We start from the raw sequence: 16,928 nt of genomic DNA on the forward strand, positions 1-16,928 counted from the left end.
AGGATCGTCTTCTTCCGGCTCCCACGAATCGTCGTCATCGCCGTTTTGCCAGTAACTCGGTTAAGCCATACATATACATTTGAAACATCATCGCTTTTCTTTATTTCTAAGCTTATTCCCAATCTCGTTCCCAGCGCCAGTTGTCTCTTCCTTATCGGAAGGGCGAGCCAAGTGAGAGCGAGTCAAGAAATAACTTTTAAAACCAGCAAATTTCTTTCAACATTTAGTGGACAAACTTTCGCGAATCGAAAATTTAGAAAGTTTGTACTGAATAAACCTTCGCGAATGGCCTTTTTTGAAAGTTTCGCGAGACAAAGTTTCTCCGAATAAATTATGTGAGGCTAGCAGATACAGATCATCTATTTATCTATGCAGAATAATTATACAGTGGAGTCTCTATGACTCGAACAGCCACAGGGAGTCGGAAACCGTTCAAGTTAAATAGAGAGGTTCGGGTAATACAGTGTTTTCCAAATTTTTGTATAAATTTCGTATAAATGGCCAATTAAGCTTGATTTTTCTTCCTTTTCTGCTTTACGTTTTGTCCCAGCAACAGACGCCATGATTGTAAAACTTTAATACCAAAGAATCATGTTTACGTTTTGTTTGAATGACATTTGAATCATTTAAGACCCCTCACACATGTAGATATGAAACAATCAAATCAGTTAAGACTCTATTACAGAGCCAAAATAATGCAAAATCGGATTGTGTCATATAAAGTTCTCATGTTGCAACACTGGAGTTATAGAGAGGAAATACCCAAAGAGACCATAAAAGACGTTCTAGTTAAGGAGAGATTCGAGTTATAGGGGTTCGAGTAATAGAGGTTTTTATGAGAGTTATTAGGAAATTCCCACTGCGCTGGCGAAATTGTTCTAGTTAAGGAGAAATTCGAGTTATAGGGGTTCGATTAATAGAGGTTTTTATGAGAGTTATTAGGAGATTCTCACTGCGCTGGCGAAATTGTTCTAGTTAAGGAGAGATTCGAGTTATAGGGGTTCGATTAATAGAGGTTTTTATGAGAGTTATTAGGAGATTCTCACTGCGCTGGCGAAATTGTTCTAGTTAAGGAGAGATTCGAGTTATAGGGGTTCGATTAATAGAGGTTTTTATGAGAGTTATTAGGAGATTCTCACTGCGCTGGCGAAATTGTTCTAGTTAAGGAGAAATTCGAGTTATAGGGGTTGGAGTTATAGAGAGTCCACTGTATATACAGTGCGTACAGTATAATTAGCCACTCATACAACTACTTTTTTTACTTAAATTTCCACACTTTCCTTCGTTATCAATTTCCCATAGCCATCTATATTTATATAGACCCATATAAAGTTGTGCTTCAATAGACCTATTTCCATATCCATTTTGTTCCGCGAAATATGCATGCGAAAATGCAGAATAGAATGAAAACGAGATTAGTTGTGAGCAAATTTCGGGATGCTGGTTGTTTGCATGCAGGTTTGAAGAATGTATCAACAAAATATTGACTTTTACAGCCTTTAACTGACAGTTTCACATAATCGTAGTTAATACAGTTAAAAAGAGGGTTTGGTAGTGGTAGTGTGACAAAAAAGTTAAAATATTGCAAATTCTTAGGGCGTATCTTTTGGTATATGTTAGGTAGCTAAACCTAAAACCTAACCACGTTTTTAGAATGATGTGGATAAATTTTACTTTTACTGTTTCCTAGTAAATTTAGAACTAAAACTCAATATACAGTTTACTAGCGATTAGTGGGACTTCATATTACTCTGATCAACTCTGATCAAAAAATTAAATTAGCTTTCTGGGTAGCTAGCCAAAGTAGCCAGCACCAAGCTACAAACATGGAAAAACATATTGTGAATTTCATTTGGATCTCTTCATTCTCCCAAAATCAATGTTGAATATTGAATATGCTTGACTGGTGCTAACAAAAGTACTGCAAAAACTTGGAGTACTAGAGATAAATAACATTGACTTGAAAGTGGAGGGGACAATAAAGAGAATTCAACATCAAGAATAATGAAATAGCTGGATGTTCTAATAGCTTTTTCACAAGTATTTTTCCAGGGTTGTAGCTATAGCTTAGCTGCATGATTAATTAACAAATCATTTTTTAACGTTTGTTGTGTAAAATGATATTTAAAATTAATATTTTCAAACTATCGGCTGTTGTTACTGTTATTTTGTAACTGTCACGCTCGCTCTGTCACTACTCCCTCTCTTACTCACTGTCAATAATTGTACATTTGTATCAAGCATTGTGATGGTTAACCTTAATACTTACAGTTTGTAAGCAATATGAATTGATTTAGCATAGGGCTTATCATAAATCTCCATCTATAGAAAAAGTAAAGTCTTTCTTTAATATAGAGGTTTTTATCCAAAAAACGGAAAGTAAAATAATATACTTTATCTTATAAGAATATCTAATATAAGAATAATTTTTGGCAAAATCTCAGTCTCAATGTTCTTAAAAATCAGGTCCTTATGCACTTTGTAATCTTACTTACATCAAATCTTGAAAATTAATCTTGTAGAATTGTTCAAATTGTTTATTAACAGAAAATCTTCCATATCGTCGATTTGTGAAAATTGACCAAGCATAATCACTGGAGAATTTCATTTGCCTGAAAAAATACCAAGATGTTAACTCTCTGAATACAAAATTTAAGAATTAGGATATCTTCCCTTTTGTCAACCTTATTTTTTGGAATTCTAAATAATTTTTTTACCAAATACAATCTACGATAGAAGCTTAAGATGTGACACAAAAAAGCATGAACATTCCAAGGAAAGTTTAAGTTCAACTTTCCCCACCAAGTCATATTAGTATCCTAATTCTTAAACCACAAATGTGTAACATGTGAGTTAGAAATACTTCCAAAACTACCCTCACTTGGAAAAAACGAGTTAAGGCACTCATAAGGTCAACTTAACTACTATTATAAAACCACGCCGACATCAGTAAGCCTTGCTAATGTTATTTTCACAGATGTTGCTTAAAAAATAAGGTACACTCAATAACTGGACACAAGACATATACCAGCAACATCACCAATTTTGGTTAACAGCTTGAAATTTCACGTTTGTTTGGCACAAGTCAGCCCGTGAACTGGCTACTCGTATTATATTCAAAACTAACCAATACCTAGCTCCTTTAACACCAATAATAATTAAGGAAAAGCATTAGAACGGCTCAATGATACATACTATTATCCCATGTTATTACCAAATGTTATTAACAATCTGTATTAATTTTGTAAATATTGCAAGTAAACAAACCATGTCTGCACTGCTTCGCTGCAAAACTAAAACTTTGCTCATAACTAATCTCGTTTTCACGTTATTCAGTATTTTGGTATATATATTCCGCGCAAAGAGAATGGATATGGAAATAGGTTTTTTAAAACCAAAATGAGAAGCCCTTGCAGGCTAAAAGATTTCGCATTCTTGTTATCCCGTGGTATTATCTTGAAATTCCAAAATGTTTCACGTAGTACAAATACACAAAAAGTGATTTGTGAAAATTAATACTTTCACAATACTGCACTACACTTTCATTCATAAGCAAGAAACGAAGACGTTTTAGTATATTAATTTATTAAATATTATTGCTTATGGTGTAGCGATATTTGGCGTGTAGCGATGTGTAGCGATGGAAATGTTTTATTATACCTGTGACATGACTAAAATCTTTATCAATTTTAAGATATCTAAGATTTGACCATAAACCTGGATTCTACAAGTTCAAAAACAAAAAAGAAATAGAAGCAGGCGGAAGAAACAAAAAGATTAAGACTACGTTCGCTGGGTTAAGCCACAAGTAACTGTGAAACCTGGCGCTGAACGCCTGGAAGAGCGATTAATAAGAAGTGTAAACTTTGCCACACATTCAGGTGAAGCGCCTTAATATAATATGTCATAGATCGAGTGAGGCGCAGAACATTATGGTGTTCCCAGTGTAATATATTTTGAAAAAAACAACTTGAAAAAAAACTGTATCGTAACTTCAGATAAACAGAAACTCGGGAAATAGCCATCATTAACATTGGACCGAGCGCTTAGTACAGAAAAACAACTGTGTCTTCAGTGCGTTTAGGCGTAATACCCTTTTCAAAAAAACTTTATTGCGACTTCGGTTTAAATAAAAACACGGGAAAAGCAGCCTGTCGTTACCCTGTCCAGCTAAAAAAATCACTCACCAATTCTATTTTGCAGAGAAACTGCATTTAACATAATAATTATTGATTAACAATTTTGTTGTAGCTAGCCAAACTGCATTTGTGGCTACTTTTACTCAACAGCCAGAAGTAGCTAAAGAGCTTGCTAAAAGATAGCCACAACCCCAACATAAAAATAATATACCAAACTTTAAAAAATAAGAATAAATAAGGCTAGCTCCAGGTAGCTGGCTTTAGCAGGATGCTGCATTGAAATCTACGTTAGCTAGCTAAAATCTTGAAATTGGATTGTTTGAGATTTACACATGACTAGAAGAAGAAGAAGAAGAAGAAGAAGAAGAAGAAGAAGAAGAAGAAGAAGAAGAAGAAGAAGAAGAAGAAGAAGAAGAAGAAGAAGAAGAAGAAGAAGAAGAAGAAGAAGAAGAAGAAGAAGAAGAAGAAGAAGAAGAAGAAGAAGAAGAAGAAGAAGAAGAAGAAGAAGAAGAAGAAGAAGAAGAAGAAGAAGAAGAAGAAGAAGAAGAAGAAGAAGAAGAAGAAGAAGAAGAAGAAGAAGAAGAAGAAGAAGAAGAAGAAGAAGAAGAAGAAGAAGAAGAAGAAGAAGAAGAAGAAGAAGAAGAAGAAGAAGAAGTAAAATTTTTTCACATTTTATATTGGTACCTTTAGGATTTCGGCTGTGATTGCATAACCTACTTTTGAGCGAGAAACAACAAAATGTGGCTATCATTAATAAACAAATAAATCATGTTCGCTTTACATTTTGTTTCAAGCAACGCAAGATCACAAAAGCATGGTTATGTTTGTGTCGCTCAGCATACTTCAGTTGAAGTGTTTTCAACATTTTAGCTTAGTTTATGTTAGACAAGCGTTGTTTATAATAGAATGAATACAGTGAAATCCCATTAAAACGCACACCTTAAAGCAGACATCCCGTTAAGACGGACAATGATGCTTAAAACAATTTTTTAAAGTTAAACTCTCATAGAAAAATCTCTTTAAAGCGAACGATCATAAAGCACTCGGCAAGGTGAACAGTTTTTTGCGCCATTTTCCCCGTTTCCTTTATTCGAGAAGTCCGAAAGGCATTATGGTAGCTGTATTCAGAAAAACTTTTCCGAAAAGAACAAAATTTGTTAATAAGCGTTTTAATCAAGTGTTATCATTTGCTTATGGAGATAATGAAAATCTCAATTAGAGCTTACATTTCTTGCATTACTTTTGAAGTAAGACCCGTCCGTCTCCATAATGGAGCGCCAGCAATACGATGTAAACATAGGATCGTCAGTAGGTAGTGATAGTGCAAAGCAAGAAAATGAATGATTTAATTTATGTAAATTCTAGCAACGACTTTATTTTAACTTCTGAAAATTTGGATTCTAGCTTTTCTTAAAGCTCCAGCGTGGGTCTAAGGCCAGTCTTCAGAGAGATATCAAACACAGAAAGATGCGAAACGTTGGAAGAAAATATTCCATCTGATATCAGAAAATTGAGCACAGGTCTTACTGATATTCCTCCAATATCTCAGAAAAGGTTATACTCCTACTTAGTGCTTAGGCAAAGTTTTGGCAGCAAACCAAGGAGAACAGAAAAGCATAAGATATTAGGATGTCAGTTATTGAAAGAAAATCATGTGAAAAAATTGAGAATTAAATCAAATGTTTTGGTTGAAAGATTTTGTTTTATAGTCAAGTGTTTTATTGCAACTTTGATTAAAAAAGGACAAATATACTGTTTACGTTTATTTATGCCAAAACACTGGAGATATGTTTTGAGTAAAATGTTTTTGCAAAGCTCATAGTGGAGGGTGTTGTAAACATGTTGCTGCTGTCCCATACCAGCTAGTTGAATTCAGGATACTATGTTTGAAAACTGTGCCAGATGATAGAACATGTACCGATATATTACAGAAGTGGCATGCTCCAGCAAATGTCAACTCCTTTAACCTTATTATACCTGGGGGGGGGGGGGGGAACAAAGTGCCCGCAGCTTTTTTGACTAGGCATAACTTTAGATACACATGTGATTAAGTGCTAAAATTTTGTGACTATTCGTAACTTTTATTTTTGCTTTTAATGAAAGAGAAAATTTTCGGAAAAATTTTGTACTTTGCTGGGGGTATTGCTTTCCTTGGACGGGGGTTAATTTTTGGATATTTGAAAACCGTTGACATTCATGTAAGAATGTTAAGATGTTGTATTGCGTATATAATTATTTATTAAATGTATGTTGCTTATTAAGTGGTAACCAAGGTGTTGCTAAGGTGATATGAAATTGCTAGGAACAAAAAGCAGACCAGATTTGAAGGAAATATCGATCCAGCAAATTGACGTCATTTCGGATCCCAATGACGTCATTATATTGTTTTCCTTACCCCGATTATCTTTAAATGTCATGTTCTACATATATGTCAAGTTTAATGACATGAGCATCAATATTTCTGGTAGAACGGGTCTTTTTATCTTTATCGTTAAAATAAGAATTTTTTTGCCGAAATGACGTCATTTTTTATCCCAATGACGTCATTAAAATTACTTTTTTCATGTGAAACACATATTTTGGTATTCATTTTACCAATCTACCAAGAATCAAGGCCATATCATTTAGTATCACGCGAGAAATTAAAACGTACTGAAAAATTGGGAAAATGACCATTTTTCACATGTGTAACGTCATTTCTAATCCCTATGACGTCATGAAATTACCTTTTTTACCTGGTTTAAGTTTGTACTAAAACATTCTCCAATTGAGCCAAGTTTCATCACCTAAGCACAGCTCAGGGTTAACTTTTTTCAAAGCAGACATTATCGCAGATATAAAAACCAATTGTAAGCGATCATTGGTGACAGGAAACTGTAAATTTGTTGTTTTAAATATTTGTTTCAAGGATTTGTAAATTTGTTTTAAATTCTTCCTCCATCAAATCATATTTTAGTTTTAAATCCTGGAGCTCATTAGTTAGTTCTTGAACTTCTATGTGTAACTCCTCTTCAACTGAAAGTTTTTTTTCTGGAGCATCTGCTACAACATCGCGTATAGGAGAAAAAATAATACGTTTGACCCCAGAACTATTTCTGGTTATTCTAGCGTTAACTCCTTGGGCTTTATGGTTTTTGGAAATACAGTGGGAATATTATTCATGTATGTTTACTTGCCATCAGCAAAATGTTCTGAACATACACGATGTGAATGCAATGGGTTTAAAATCTTTTCTGCTGATATTTTTGAGCCACTTTTTCCAGGGTCCTTTGGAATAACATGAAATTACAAATTTGGATTTCTTGTGAAATTGTTGTAGCAGCGTGGCACACAGCATGTTATTCCACCTCCAGGATTTCCATTTTTATTTCTTGATGTGCTACCACTGCAATATAATGACAAAAAATATAATTTATTGCGTCTTTATTTTTTACTATTTTACGCATTTCTTAACTTTTTTATTTATGTTCTCAAGAACATTTTTAATGTTCTTTTCTGCTAACCTACACGATTCACGAGTTTGCCAGTCACTTTAAATCCAATTGTGCAATACTGAATCTTTAGAATTCGAGAGTAAATTTTACTCAAGTTTTTAGGAATATGCCTAACTATTCGTTGTAATAGCAATCGAATATTAATGTGTCCAAAAAGTGCAGTCTCACATTTACATTTGTCGTCAAAAAACGCAAAAAAAAACATTTTTTGGTCAAATCACTTATAAAACTGCATCCGGTTAAAGCAGACATTTTTTGCAACCATGGTGTTCGCCTCCTATCGAATAATGCATGTTATCATTCACCTCAGGCGGGAGCGTCTGACGGAATATTCTTGGATATTCGCGCAGTCGTTAGCCGAGAGTCGAATATCTCAGCAGATATCTGATATAGAATAGCTGCTAGAGATATTCGACAGTTTTTCCGGCAATTGTATTTCGTTCCGTTTCGTTAATTCCTTTAAAAAATTACATGCAAATCAATCAGATGGAGAGTTAAAACTAATTAAAAATAAAAAAGTTATCAAACAAAGGATGTATTTTATCACACTCCATCTTTTATTGTTCTCCATAGTGTACACAAAAGAAAAGCATCAGATGGAGAGCCGAAAATAACTGAAGCGCGAATGTTTTAGAACAACAAGAAACAAGAACGAAAAAGACAAAAACAAAATTAAATATGGTGAGGTTCGCCACTTTAAATAATGATGAGTTAGAGAGAATTGTGTTAGAAAAAGATAGTGTACACAGAATAAATTGTTTTTGTCATCTCATTCCCCGTGCGTCATCACAAGCTCGACTGAATAATTACGGATTGGCAAAAGTTTACGTTAACCTTAATTGTTAACTTTTATTTGCGATCAATTTCATGTTCTTTCAACTTCTTTTATTTTGACTTAACCTGGTTGGTTAAAAGTATACTAAAAATGATTGAGAGCATTTTGTGAACATCTACAAAGGCTTTTTTTCTAATTTTGTCAAGAAACTGTTAACATCATCCCGAGAGAATGAAAGTTTATAATAAAAAAATAAACACAAAATTGTTCTTAACAAACCAATCACAGACAATAATTTTTTTTAATTTTTGTTTCAGCCAATTATGGTCAGGCAAATTCTCGAGAATAGCGGTCGCTTGGAGTGATTATGTGCACGCGTAGCTATGCATAATTAAAACTCGTTACCGAATGTTTTTTGTTTATTTGTTTTTTTATTTGTTTTTTATTTGAAGAATAACGCTATCGGCAAGAGAGTGAAAATTTAAAAAAAATAAACACGAAATCAACAAGTGAAGATGAAAGTGCAATTCAGAGAAATTACTTTCCAAAAAATCTATTAAATTGTAAATATTTTGGTAAATAAAATACTGATCTACCGATCGAATATTGAATTTTCATGGAATTTGTTAAAAACAAACTTAGAACCAATACCCTGTATTAACTAGCTGACTTCAGTCAAACCTGCCTTGCTGTTTTTGTTTTGTTGTTGTTTATATGACCTAATAAAATCCATTTCTTTTACTTTACAAGAACTTCAAACACACACTACTAAGAAAATACAAGAGTGAAAGAATTTTTTAAAAAATACACTTGTTTATTTCAAAATGGTGGAAAATTTGTATTCGTGCATCTATGCCTAAGTAAAAAAAACTAGTGCAAGTTTCTACAAAGCTTATATGTAACATGTTTGCTGTGACTTTTCAGAAAGAGGTGACAGTTGTTGATTTCGAGTGTCACATTATCAGAACACATACGTATATACTGGCAGCATATCACTAAAACCAATAAAAGGTTAAATTTTTGCCTGCTCTTATTATCTTAAAAAATATACGCTACAGCTTTCCACTACTTATGCTTGCTATACTGTAAAAAGTTATACACAAATTCGTTCATGTTATTCAAAGTTTATCATCGTTTAGTAGGAGGCGTTCTTGGAGAAGTCCCAACATCGCAAAGTAAAATATAATTTATTAATATTCTTACTGCGAATCTCCCAAAAAGTCGCATTATAAACTATCATGTGCCAAACAGATAATCAGATAAAAATAACTTCAAATTCGTTTAATGTTTTATTTTTTCAAAGAAATAGTTTTAAATTGGCAATAAAACTACAGTAATGTTTTTCTTGACTTGAAACATCTTGTTTTGGAATTAATTTAAAAGGGTCAAGGTCTGGAACTAACATTAACTTACACACATGGCTGAGCAATTCTTAATTCTATGTGATGATCCACTCTAAATATAACTTATTTCTTGGTGTGTCATTTTTTGTATATGCGATGGGACGCGTGTGTGTTTTTAAGGAGAAGTAAAGTTGAGCATCATTTTGAAACCTTAGTCTCTCTCAAAGTTAGACACTAGAACATCTCTTCTTGTATACCAGCACTAGATTCGTCGTAATTCAACGGTTGTTTCTGAGTACACGAGAAAACAAATATGACAGTTTATGCCCGAGCTTTTTTTTCGTCATAATTTCGTATCTCGTATCTTCTATAGAAAGGGTAAATCCTGAAAAGATTTTTAGCCTAAAATTTCTAGAAAATTCAGTGAAAAACCTAATTATATTCCTAACGTATTGTTACAGATTGTCGGGTTTCCACATAAAAGAAATCGGTTATTGCTCGTTACCCAAAAAACACATAAAAGGGGCTGGTATCCAGTGACGGAGCCCTTTTTTAGCACAATTAGATTTAAAACTGGTAAATAACTTGTAGTTCTTCTTCTATCTGTGTTCGTCAATGCTTTGCCTATATAACACGAAAAAGCATGAAGCGGTAAAAAACGCGAAAGCAAAGGAAGAGAGAGGAGCAAATCAAATATTAGTTGTTGTAGAAAACACAAAAATTTCAAAATACATCAAATTTTGTCTCAACAACAGAATTTAGCTCTAAAATTAGTTAACTTGCTAAAAAGCGGACACCTCTAATCAGTGTCTGCTAATTAGAAAGATTACTGTAGTTAGCGGGCGTCCTGCTTATCCAGGGTCTCACTTAAGCAAAGTTTTTCGCTTGAAAAGGATACGGAAGTTTAAGGGTCGGAGAAAAAGCGTACTATATAGCAGGCGTCCTACTTATCCGGGTTCCTACTTAACGAGAGTATACTGTATATTTTTGTTACTTTGCGTAAGCAATATATTTTCTCCTGATAGACAGTTTCCATCTACTCAGGAAAGAGTTTATAAAAAAAAAAAACAATATTGGACCTTGACCTTCGCGTAAACTTTTAACGAAGCTTGTTTTCATTTGAGTTCAAAATTAGGATTTTGCAATAATTGCACAGAAATATTTTCTGGTATTTTGTCAATGGCCTTGATAATTATTTCATTCTATGATATGCAGCTTAGCATCTTTTTGTTGTGTTTAGAAGCAGGTTGGTTTTTAGGAAAGATATGAATTGCATTTTCAGTTAGTTTTTGAATTTTAGTAAATCATCCTTTCGCGTTTCTAAGTTTCCTTTCTCTGAGATTAAACATTGATCATCACACTTCCTCTAAGCTTCCGTCAGTTCAGCAATCGTAAAGTATTTCCTGCAATGCAAAAATGATTTAACAGTGTATCTCTGCACTCTGCATCAACTGACCTTGCTTGAATTGGTAGAAGTTAGTAAAAAACATCATACGCTATAATACATATTCGTGAGAATGGGTCTTCAAAACATCTAAATATTTCGGTTAAACGTTGGTTGTAGCTTGTTTAAAACCGTTAAGATTTGGTCTATTACAATAACGCTTAGCACTGAATATTTATTTCGCAGCATATAATCCTTTTTTATCACTCAATTAACAAGTATTTTAAGTAAAAACTTCTATTCGCTAGTACACTTTCCCCTTTATCTTAGCAGTTTGTGATGTTGTTTATATATATTCAAAGAAAAAAAACAGCCAGATGAGTCGAACCCAAAGCAGTCTAACATATTTTATATTATACCAGTATTTATTTTATGGCACTTAAATAAGAGCAGTCTTCAACGACAGAATTCCAGAACCTTGTACGAAATGCGTAATTTTACTTTGCTCAATATTACAATATGTAGTATTTTGATTCTCTGGAAGTACTGGTTTAGTTCTCCTAGCTAGCTACACAATGCAAGTTTGTACTTGTTCTGCTCGATGTGGAAATTCAATTAGAACAGTAAGTTAAAATACACTCTCTTGCCCTATTTAGCAAAAATAATCATAAATACAGGTAAATAAAATGTTTCTTCCTCCAAAAGCACCGAATATCTGGACTTCCTGCATCAAAGTCCTTTCCGTTTTCATTTGGTGCCCTTAAAAGTAGTCTGGGTACTAAAAGATCTTGGAGCCTGAGTTATTCACCGGGAGCGGAGCGCTATGTCACAAACTTCCAGAGTATTCTTTTTCTTGTGAATGTGACTAGAATAACTACTATGACAAATAAATAACTATATTTCACAACTAAGTATCTATTAGAGCGTTCAAAATAAGCATTAAATACTCTAGGGCTCCCTATTTATGCCATGACCCTGTTGGAAATAATAGACAAGGTCCCCTGGGATAGCCGCCAAATTTGATAAAGTGGACTGTGGTTCTTGGATAAATTCACGGGTTTACCTGTTCTTTATTTACCGCATTTCGTGTGTGTCGCTCATTTTGTGACGAGCGTATACGGATTTTATAATATAAATATACAGACCGGAAACATTTACCGGCGGAAACATTTTAACATAAATCACTTAAAATAAAGTTTAATTATTCGACTAAAACATTAACAGTACCATATTAGCTAGCTATTGACTGAAAAAGTCGAAGCGTTAATCAAGAAAATACTTTGAAAAGTTTTATTTTACAACAACAATGACAAAAGTAGTACGTTGGGAAATTATGGATTAAAATCACGCTACATTTCATAACCAGTTAAAGAACTTTCTGCTTCTGAGGATGACCTTTTTAAATAAGTTTAAAAAGTTAGATTCCGAAAAGTAACAATACACTGAATAAGTAAAAGAAATCATTTCATTCAACCAAACATTGACAGCAGTAGATAAAACGAAGAACACGTAGAGACTTGCTAAAGGAAATTATTACAAGTTACTCGTGGATGCAATAACCAAAACGTCCCAAAAACCAACGAGAAAATTAAAAATTATATAAACTGGAAAGGCAAAGAAATAATGAAAAACACGAGTGTAATAAAATGGATAGAAACAAATAATGGAGTAAGTGTTTTATAACTCTTAAAGATTCGTCTAATAAAGCCTGCCAAAAATGAGTTTGAAAGAATTAGTAAAGCGATCCTTCATAAACTTAATAAAAATACTAGCCGAATTCCCGTGGAAGACTCCACTGAATCTCTCAACCGATGTAAGTGATACCAAACAAAAACATACAACAACCTCAAACCCGGGCTCTTTGTCTCTTTTATATAAAAAGAAAAAAAGCCCTGGGATCGAGGTTGTTCACAATCTGCATTATTCTATGTTTATAAACGCTGAAACAAAACATCTAAAAATATAAGTATGTGGAAAAAAAAAATAATAAAAACAATTATGAAATAAAAATGGAAAATGTCCAAAAAATCAAAGGCGTATAACAACCGTTACGTAAAAAGAGGTATACGCTAAAACTATATACTTGTTTTGCCATTCCAGAAATACACCAGAAAAAAAAATGATACCAAACATTGAAAAAAAATCCAACATTTTTTGTTAAATCATACAAAATCAGCTATTCAATCAGTTGCATACGGCAAACCTTCCAAAGTTATACTCAAAATATAAGAAATTAATTGTTGAAAACACATAAAAGAGAAATAAAAAACTTGAATCATTTGGTATATTGTATATCTATCGAAATATTTCAATCCAAAATAATAAAAGAACAGTTTGCTTTAACAGACCCAAACTTATAATCAAGAAAATCACGCATAAAATCAAAGAAGATAACAATGCAGCGTTTTCGAATTTAAGAATCGAATGTACTTCAAACGGTAACATATCAGATGTAAACATTGAGTGAAGTTTAGGTTTATTATAACGACATCAACACTGAATCACACACTCTGTAGTGTTAAAAACAATAATATCGGAAAAATTACTTTTAACAGTTTATGTAAATTCTTCTCTAGGATATAAACGCTGTTTTTATAAGAATAGTGTGTTTTAGTTTCAGCCTCGAAGTTCTGAACTTTTTGATAAATGCTATCCTCATTTTTTTCTCAATGTGTTCTTAACATGACTATGGCTTGAAAATATATAATGCCTTAATAAAATAAAGCATGCTATAATTTACTATAGCTAGCTAATGGCAATTCTACTACATGTAACGGCCCGTTGCTTGGACACAAAAAAGTTCAGTTCGTTTGATATACAATAAAAAAGTAAACTTCTAATCAATTTTGTGCGTCATACAAATGGTCATATTTAAACTATCAAGCTCAGACATTTTCTTAGGATATTCTAAACTTCTGACTCATTTTTCAGAGTATATTCTTATAAAATAAGTGCTTAAAGAAAATATTTTCCGGCTTAAGACACAACAACAAACTTAATATTTAATGAAAAATTTAGCTCTGGAAGAAACGGCTAAAAATCGTTATACACCCAAATTCAATTCTCTATCAAATAATTTAGAGAACACACCAGCTTTCCTTTCGCTTTCTCAGTAGTCCAATCGGTTTTTTACTTCGATAACTAATTCCGCGTTATCCCAAAGAGAACGAATTGAAAATGTATAGGTACAATTGTCTGATGCATTTCCAATCAATTCTTTTTGTGATGTTATATCATTGTGCGTTTTTCTTCGTTTTATAAAATATTTCTGACAACAACATTAACTTCGTTCGACAACAGCAGTTTGTTTTTTACATTTTAAATTCGAAATACAGTCATATTCGAACGCGATACAACTTCAGTCCCAGAGAACAAAAATGTAAAATATAGAAAAACATACAGTAGACTCCCGGTTATTCGAAGCCTCAAGGGGGATAAGAATTTACTTCGAATAACCGGGAGTTCGAATAACTGAAAAATTCGTTTTCCCGCCAGATTTTCAACTTAACCTTAATGGGGTGGACTTTTCTTAAGTAATTGAGGCATTGTGGTTCAGTTGAGCGTGTAAACACAAAGAATTTTTACTTTTTGAAGAAAGAACAAATTTGAACAAATTGTTAACAGGTTTTAAAATATGAAAGTTATAAAGAAAATGTATCTAGTAAATACAAGGAGTTCAACTCTTAAAAAAATCTTTAATGCTACATTGTTTTTTACTATCGATGTAGTGTTTTTGACATGTACGTGTTATCATGTTTAACTGCTTTCTGATTTCAAGACCATTCTCGTCAAACAAAGACCATCTTTCCAACAATTCTAAGGCCTCTTCCAACTCTGACTGCTTTGGCTTCTTCGGGGGGATGTCATGTGTCTCAATTTCATCATCATCAGTGTTTTAATCGCAGAAAATCAATGTTCTCACTCGACGATCTCCCAATAAGAAAAATTCGAATAACTGAGGGTGACTTAGCCTATAATTGGCCCCAAGGGGAATAAAAATCACTTCGAATAACCGAATTATTCGAATAACTGAAGTTCGAATAACCGAGAGTGTTTTTGCCTGAGTTGGGTAAGCAGATCCAAGGGGAACGCCATCTCACTTCGAATAACCGAATTATTCGAATAAGTGCAGGTTCGAATAACCGGGAGTCTACTGTGTAAGCTTTAAGCTAACCTCATGATGAATAAACATTGGCATGCTTTGTGTGAAGTAGCTTTTTTCAGGATTAACTTTAAAAAAGAGACAACCTTCTTCGCTTCGGTTTTCTTTTTTTGATAAACAACTTGTTTCCATGAGATACAGCGCGCACATGGTAAGCCGGGGGTAAAATGAAATTATTTCAACCGTAACGACCGAGAACGATAATTTTTTCCTAGAGAAAAAATAAAAAAAGAATTCATGATTTGATTCTTTTTCACCAAGTAAATGGTTAAAGAAGAACAAAATAATTAAAATGCATAGTTAAGACATAAGATGTACAAACACGGCATGGTTTTACGTAGTCTAGGTTAATTCAAAATCACGATTCTGTGGTCTCCATTCTCGTCCGTTGTTCTTGTACGGTTTTTTGTGGCATTTTGGAACATTGATCTTATAATAATAATAACAATAATAACAATAATAACAATAATAAAGGTTATATTTTAGATTCATAATTATACAAAATGGCTCTTCTTCTGAAATAATATATGATATTCGTATGTGCATAAAGGTTAATGTAAAAAAAAACACAAAAACAAAAAACAGTTCATAATATAGTATGTTTCACAAAAGTATTAGGAAGAGAATTATAGAAGAGAGATCGAGTAGTAGTAAGATTGATAATTATGTGAAACATACTAGCTATATGTTCTAAAAAGGGTTGTTGAAAATGCGAAACAAAAACAAAACTGACGGCTTAGGAATGATAAAATATAAAGAAAATAGTGACTTGGAAAAAAGACAGATTCTGATAAAGTAGAAGAGTAGTCGAAAAATCTTATTGATTGTGCAGACCTTATAAAATATAGTCATATAAATCACTAACATATTTAAACTTAAATTCATGCTTTTTACAGTTTGCATTAAAAAGCCAGTAAGTACTAAAAGAGTAGGCCAAGAGGCAAAATTGGACTGGGTTTTAGTGCATAAAATTTGATACTATTTTGTGCTTTGTTTTTTCATCTTTAGGATACTTCTCACGACTTATTGGAGCCGGTGTTAGGTTACTGACCTTTGTAGTCGACGCGCTATGTGTTGCCTGTGTTGATTTTTTGTGGAACCTTTAACAGCTTTGCTACTAAAAGTTCCAAGCATGATTATTGTTGGAAGCTCCTTGTAACACTCTTCAAATAACACCAAAAGTCAATGTTTAGTCACTCATACGAATATTAATAATAAGTGATCTATATTTTCAAAGTGATCAGTTCCAATTTTAAATTCAAGAAAATTTCGCATTCGCAAAAATTATTACACGCGAAAAAAAATTTGTTTGGCTGCGCGAAATTTAATACGCGTGAAAATTAGTACGAATAAGGTAAAAGGGCGGCATCGATATTTTCGAAAATCGCGCAATGTCATTGGTTAGAACTTACGTCATAGCGGGCAAAATTCCACGGTATTGCCCGCTACCATAGCAACTTTTTTAAAAGTTTAAATATAATAGTATTAAATGTAAATAAACACGGAAAAAAGTAAAAATAACGCGAAATAGAAGTGGAACTTACTTTTATCTTTTAAAGAATTCTATGTTGTAGCTATAATAAAAACCTGTAATTTTAAAATATATTTTTAGCTCGAATGTACGTTCCATA

The sequence above is a fragment of the Hydractinia symbiolongicarpus genome, chromosome 7, assembly GCF_029227915.1.
Source record: "Hydractinia symbiolongicarpus strain clone_291-10 chromosome 7, HSymV2.1, whole genome shotgun sequence".
Lineage (NCBI taxonomy): Eukaryota > Metazoa > Cnidaria > Hydrozoa > Anthoathecata > Hydractiniidae > Hydractinia > Hydractinia symbiolongicarpus.